Here is a 7898-nt window from a genome sequence, read left to right on the forward strand (position 1 = left end):
CTCTATCTGTCTTTCTCTCTGTGTCTGTTGCTCTCAAATAAATAAATTAAAAAATTTTAAAAAAAAAGTGATTTGGCAGTAAACTCCATGAACACAAATACATCTAGGATTCTGAATGACTGCTGAATCACTATGTGGATGAAGTCAAGTTCTGCCTACTTGAGCAGTAGCCAGGTCTCCTTGGACCATAACAGGAAAACTATAGCAGACATGGTCATCTGACATGGGAAAACATTTTCCTAGGCATCCACATATAACAACATACTTTATGAAGAAAACAACATATTTTGTAGAATAGTACACCCTGTGAAGCAGTACACACTGGGAAGCAGTACACCTGTGAAGCAGTATGCCTGTGGAGTAGCATGCCTGTGGGGAAATATGCCCGGGGAGTAGTACACCTGTGGAGTAGTACACCTGTAGAGTAGTACACCTGTGAAGTAGTACACCTGTGATGTAGTACACCTGTGAAGTAGAACATCTGTGAAGTAGTACACCTGTGAAGTAGTACACCTGTGAAGTAGTACACCTGTGAAGTAATATGTCTGTGAAGTAGTACACCTGTAAAGTAGTACACCTGTGAAGTAGTACACCTGTGAAGTAGTACACCTGTGATGTAGTACACCTGTGAAGTAGTACACCTGTGAAGTAATACACCTGTGATGTAGTATACCTGTGAAGTAGAACATCTGTGAAGTAGTACATCTGTGAAGTAGTACACCTGTGAAGTAGTACACCTGTGATGTAGTACACCTGTGAAGTAGAACATCTGTGAAGTAGTACATCTGTGAAGTATACACCTGTGAAGTAGTACATCTGTGAAGTAGTACACCTGTGAAGTAGTACACCTGTGAAGTAATATGTCTGTGAAGTAGTACACCTGTGAAGTAGTACACCTGTGAAGTAATATGTCTGTGAAGTAGTACACCTGTGAAGTAATATGTCTGTGAAGTAGTACACCTGTGATGTAGTACGCCTGTGAAGTAGAACATCTGTGAAGTAGTACATCTGTGAAGTAGTATGCCTGTGAATTAATACACCTGTGAAACTGTACATCTGTGAAGTGGTACACCCGTGAAGTAATATGTCTGTGTAGTAGTACGCCTGTGGAGCAGTACACCCTGTGGAACAATACAATATATAGTCTCTTTATAAAGGAATACTTTTTCAATGAACTTCAGTATACTTTGGAGTCTTGGTTTCTATTCTCTATTTTCTACCAAAAAAATTCATTGTTTTTTTTAGTGCCATCTCTTTTTAATTAATATTTTTGTTATCATACAAAGAAACTGGTTTCCTTGTGAGCCTCAAATAATTCTTCTTGATATTATAATATGTATTCTATTATACTTTCTTCCCCCTGCCCTTGTCTTTAGATCTCTTCTACTCTTCTCATATTAGCCTTTTTAGTTTGGTGTCCTACTTATACACACATGAATACATGCATATTTAAATCTATATGTTACCTATTATAGAAAACATGCAATATTGGTCTTTCTGATTATGGATTTTAAATTTACTCACTGACCTTCAGTTCTAATTGTTTTCCTATAGATGTGTGAGCAGATCATCTTGAAATCAAAACATATACCTTCCATCTTAGCTTTGGAAGATGACAGCATAAGAATAGGTCAAATAGAGTTAATGGTACTTTACAGGTGCTGAATAGTATTATGCTGACTGGTTTTAATATTAATATTGTTATTGCACAATGTTGGAGACTTAGCCAAAAATCATAACAAGAGAATCCTGTTGTGTGGCCACAAGGATTGTCTTTCCATTCCTGGGGAACAGAATGGATGTTTTCTAAATGCCAACTCTGCTTCACACATTATTTTAGTGAGTAAATGAACAAATGCTTAAAAACATCGCAGTGGTTCCATTACCAATTGTAGAGCACAGTAAATGACATCCTTGCCTAGAAGAAATGGAGAAGTCAGTAACCTCAATAAATGATCTTTCAGACCAATCTTAATTTCCCTTCCATCAGAAAGCTTACCTACTCAGGTTGGGATCTTTGTCAGTTATTGTTATCCCTGAAATACTCAAGGTAATATTACAGGAAGAAATAGAGCAGGACAAAATTCAACTAAGCAAATCCTAAAATTCACTATATTCCATCCAAACTTGCCCAAACCTGTATCCATTCAACTATACAGTTGATGTCTATGTGTCTATCTTTCTTTTCTCTCCTACTATGTGATATATATGTATATGTGAAGGAGTACACTCATGTTATGTGCCTTCTATGTGCATGAAACTCATTAGCCATAGTTCAGTTAATAAATACCAATCTCCACGTAACACAGTTCAAACTTCAAACACTATGCTTTCATGGGGCACACAGTATTTACACAAAGTACAAACATCATTGCTCTCTTCAGCCCAGAGGCCAATTCCAATGAAAACCAGTGTGCATCCCCAGTGATTATCCCCACCTTCCCTTCATGGTCTTCCAGCTATTCATCAAGAACCCCATGTTGTTGTTTGTTTTTTCCACAGTGACAGGAAACCAGGCCATCATGTTGCCTCTCTTTCTGTAAGGGCTAAACCCATGTGACATTTTACATAAGTGGATAATCCAAGGAAGAAATCATTTGACAAAGGTGAAAGTGCATTGGAGAAATAGAAAGTGAAGTAAAATGGTTAAAGTGGGAAGGAACTATGGGAAATAACTGTAGGAACCCTTTGCATGGGACTTACAAATGACTTTTCTAAGTTCTGTCTTGTAATGTGCCCTGAGGTAAAGCTTACAACCTTGTAATCAGCCTACTTAGAACAAAGTACCATGATTTCTTATATCTTAGATTGTCTGTTCCCTGAACAAAGAATGCTGAATTTGCTGATGTGACCTTGAGCTATATTCTTTGCCTACCTCCTTGGTGACCTGGTTATACTTTTGACCCAGATCAAGGTTTGCATGCATGAGATGATATGTTGACTACTGTTGAAAGCAACATACCCACACATACCCACAGAAAGGTTGAAAGCAACAAGTAGGTATAGAGTGATTGCATCAGTAAATGGTGTGTGTGCATGTGTTCATCCTAGAGCACCAAAGTTAAACTGATCCTTCCCTTAAATCCCTTCTTGTGAGCAAATGTTTAAGATATTGTTAAAGTTCCTTGTCTCTCTTTCACATAAGATGTTCTTTTCTCACATATTGCTATTTTTGATATTCAATGAAACATCAGATTTGTACCTCCCAACAAAAGCAGCAACCCTGGGAGAAGCCCCAATAGCAGGAATAGCAGAAACACCAGGCTCACTGTTGATTTAAACAAGTTCTATCCTTAACTTCAGGATCTGCTCTCAGAAGCAGTGGGTCCATTCTTGGATACAAGACTCCAAGGGTGGGCATATAAATTTCATGGAACCACCACCGTTGGGCAGTATATCATTGAAAGATAGGAGCATGGTGGTGAAATTTAGAGCAAGACTGATTCCTTCAAGAAGACATGATATATCTATGCTGACAACTTCCAGTGAGGGCTGAGATGGTTAAAAGCACTTCCTTTTACAAAGCCTGTAAGCCTAGGTCCAATTCCTCAGCACCCACATGAAAACAAATGCAAAAAGTGGTGCAAGTCTCTGGCATTCATTTGCAGTGGCACACCCATACATAGTCACAGGCACACACATACACACGTGCACACACACACACACAGAGACATGAAAATATTTTAAAAAAAAAACTTACAATAAACATAAAAACAAAGTCAAACTGCTTAGACATGCCTCTCTTTAAATTGCAAAAGGAATAAGAAGCCACTTAATGAATTGAAAGAGAGAACTGATTTCTATTTTGTATTGAAGACTGCTGTGGTTTAAGGGTGAAACATCTCCATAGGCTCACATGTTTGAACATTTGTCCCAGCTGGTGTTGCTGTCTGGGGAGGTTGTCGATCCTTGAGGAGGTGGAACCTTGCTGGCAGAAATGAGTCACTGCGACAGGTCCTCCGATTTGTGTAGCCTGGCCTGACTCTTAGCTTGTTCTCTGCTTCCAAGCCATGCTGTAATGTGACTCCAGCTTCGTGCTGTGGCCTGCCGTGTTTTCCTCACCTTCCTGAAATTGCCCTCACAAGTTGTCAGCCAAAAATGAGCTTGTTATTTCTGACAGGGTATTTCTTAACAGAAATGAGAAAGTCACTAATTAAAAACACAAGATCAAGTATCAGTTTTGGCAGCATTGAACCAAATCAATGGAGAAAATTGCAACATTGAAGGAAAAGTACAATCACAAGGTGGTTTAAAGAAGTTCTCTTATTTCTAGTGAAGGTTGTTTTCATTTTGTTACATAGCCCACAAAAACTGATTTTTAACATCAGACTATCTGGTCAAGCCAACACTCTGATGAGAGATACTGCTGTTAAATTTACACCAAGATCCCAAAGAGATATAAAAGAAACATGTGAGCATGAGATTGCTGTCACTGACACCGTTCAGGAGACTTTATAAATGTAGACAGAGAAATGGGGGCCAAATTTGTCAAGATACATGAAGAAAAATGGTCAACTGAACAGGATGAAGAGATAGCAGCAGCAACAGAACAAAAATGCCACATGAAAGGAACTACCAAGGGCTGGAGAGATGAATTCACAGGAAAGTGCACTTCCTGCACAAGCATGAGAGCCTGAGGGGGCCTGGAGCTGCCTGAGTTCAAATCTCTCAATCCCATGCAAACAGCTGGGAATGGCCATGTGTACCTGCTACACGAATCCTACAAAGGCAAAAAGACCAGGAAATCACCTGGGCTAGTGAATAACAGCAAGTCCCAACATCAGTCAGAGATTTGAACTCAGAAGAATGGGCAGAAGAGCAATACAGCTGGACACCCATTGTTTAGCTCCGGCCACCAGCACCAGTGAGAGTTGGGGCTCCACAAGGTACACAGACATGTATCCACCACACACATAAAAGCCAAAATAACAATAATAACCATCATCATAATAAAACTACAAACTATCAACAACGTTTTACAACATTAAAAATGCAGGATGGAAAGATAGAAGCTCGATCCCAACTTAGAAATATGATAATTTTTCAAAGCACAGAAAATATGAACATCTGCTATTATGAGTTATATGGTAAGAATAGGATAAGCATGCATCATTCAGACTGGTGTTATTTACCAAGAGAGAAAATATTTAAATTCTCGGTGGTTCTAATAGGCTAAGTCACAATATACAAAATGAATATTGGTCATTTCTGTTTCTGTATGCATTTGTAAGAGAGACTTCAGTGGTTGATTAAAAGGTCAGTGATTCCCCAGGACCCATGTTAGCCAGATGCATACGGGGACACGCACATCTGGAGTTCGTTTCCAGTGGCTGGAGGCCCTGGCATGCCCATTCTTTCTCTCGCTGTCTCTTTCTGTGTCAAATAAATAAATAAATATCAAATATTTTTTTTAAAAAAAGAAGGCCATGGAACTTTCCACATTTATTATTAAGATCCATGTTAATTTTATCTTGTACTATTATGTGTACCATCGAAGTCAAGAGGGCTTGCACTGCGTCAAGCAGACACAATGAAAGAGAAAAGGACAAATGGACAAGACAGATTTCAGGGGCTAGCAGCAGTTCAAAACAGAGTTCAATCACCTTGGCTAGCCTGCTTTTAAAACCTAGGATTTCAGGATAAAACAGAAAAACTACTTCTGCTTTTTTCCCAGGTATAAGAGCAAATTTGCTTTTTGCTTTTTAAACCCAAGGATAGAAAAGGCTGTGGACTAAGATGTAAGGAGTGCAGGTTCAAAACTTGGCTCTACCACAAGCTCCCTGTGTGACGCAGAGCAAATCCCTCTATTCATTTTTGCAAGCCTTTACTGCCAGACGCCCTGCTATGTATTGAGGACACAAAATTGAATATGGTATGAATCTGGTCTCAAGAACTCGCAGCCTATTAGGAGAGAAAAATCAAAAATGGTTACAGTACAGTTCTCATCTATAAATCAGAACTAATAATGTCTACCTCCCAGGGCTACTGAGAGGATAAAATGAAAGTATATGGGAAGGCATTTTGCTATCAAGTGTTTTAGAGGAGTTCTGGCTATGCTACTGCAATCTCAGCACCTGACACAAATTAAACTGGCTTGCTCTCATGTGCGGTCCTCACAGCGCGGCTTTCAGGCTTTTGGTGTCAGCATCACTTAGAAAACTTATTCAAATTGCAAATTCTGAGGCCTGTCCATCCCAGGCCCCTGCTACCAATGAGCTTATCCCCCCGCCATACACACCCACCATAATCCAGACCCATATATAGGCCACCCACCCAGAGCTACGAACACCAGGCACACCTGACACAGATCCCTGCTCCACAGAACCCTCTTGTACAGATTATTGAGAATATCGGGGAGGCCCAAAACTCAACAAAATCACAAGAGAAAGCCCAGGGCTTAGCACTGGATGAGGCATCTCTATCACACCTGCCGGGGCTCCGGGAGTGAGCAGGGACAAGGGTGGCTTGAATGAATGCTGCTCACTGCTAACCAGAGAACCTTCCTTACGGAGGTGGTAGTAGACACCAAGGAGACTCAGAATTCTTCAAAACAGGAAACAAGAGACTGCTGGAAGCTCAACACGAACCAAGATATCTATCACATGTCCCAAAGCTCAGGGAAGATTACAGAAGGGGGCACAACGAATATAAGAGCTACAGGATGGGAAGGAGCACTTTGGGACACTGTCCTACTCACACAACTGACTCACGAGTTCATGACCTCACAGTGGTGACTGGCACCTACACAAGACCTGCCACTTCTCTGAGCCCATCAACATTTTTACAGGGAGGATGGAGGAGGACAAAAGGAATCCCACAACAAAATAGGGGAAGGTCCTCAGTGGATAGGGGTGGGGCAGAATGGGCAAAAGATAAATGGGCTGGACCATGAACAAATTACAGTTTCTTTATATATTAAACTTTTCAATGAAAAAAAATATATATTCCCAAATCCCACCCAGACCTTATAAATGAAAAGCTCTGAATGTTTGTTTCAGAAATCTATCTTTACAATCTCTGCAAGTGATTCTCCTTCAACTAAAATTTGAGGCTCACTGTTGAGTTAGAGTTCTATAAGAAGAGTAACACAGATGAGTCCCTGCAAGCATAACAACCCAGTAATTATGTAAAACCTAAAGCTCATTTTCCAATTCTCAATGAGAAAATTAGAGCAGATTATAACTGAGTTTTCTAATTGGCCAGAATTGGTAACACTCTGATGACCTGGTCCAAGGCTCAAGTCCCTCCACTCAAATGAAAGTAAGGGTAGAGCCCCATCACTAATAATTCCATGTAGTATGATATTTGAGTCTGAGCTTTAAGTAAACAGTATATAGTACAGAAATCTGAATATTCTTTTATCAAAATAGCAAATAGAAGATGTGTATGGTGGTACATGCCTTTAATCTTAGCATTTAGGAGGCAGAGGTAAGAGGATCATTGTGAGTTCAAGGCCACCCTGAGACTATGCAGTGAATTCCAGGTCAGTCTGGGCTAGGGTGAGACCCTACCTTGAAAAGCCAAAAAACAAAAATTGCAAATAAAATACTTTATCACTCCAAAAGGTGTCTCTTGTTAAACCCAATTCCTGAAGTCCTGGAGAACTCTTTAGAATTCATGGCCCATATAGGTCAATACATTCAATGTTGATAAAGGTTAGTCATTGGGGAGAATGCTGTCCCCTATCATTTCAAAAGTTATTTGGAATAATCTAAACTAGCAAGAAAAACTGCAGCTACTTTTATTGCCTTAGAGACTAGTATCTTCCTCCCAAATATTACAACTTATAGAGTCAACTTCATTTTCATCAATTTCCATCACCATCTCCTAGGGAATGCAACAGAGACACGTAGATATTTGTGACAATGCCATCAGGACCTACAGAATCTCAGAATATG

Source organism: Jaculus jaculus, chromosome 11 (genome assembly GCF_020740685.1).
Source record: "Jaculus jaculus isolate mJacJac1 chromosome 11, mJacJac1.mat.Y.cur, whole genome shotgun sequence".
Taxonomy (NCBI): domain Eukaryota; kingdom Metazoa; phylum Chordata; class Mammalia; order Rodentia; family Dipodidae; genus Jaculus; species Jaculus jaculus.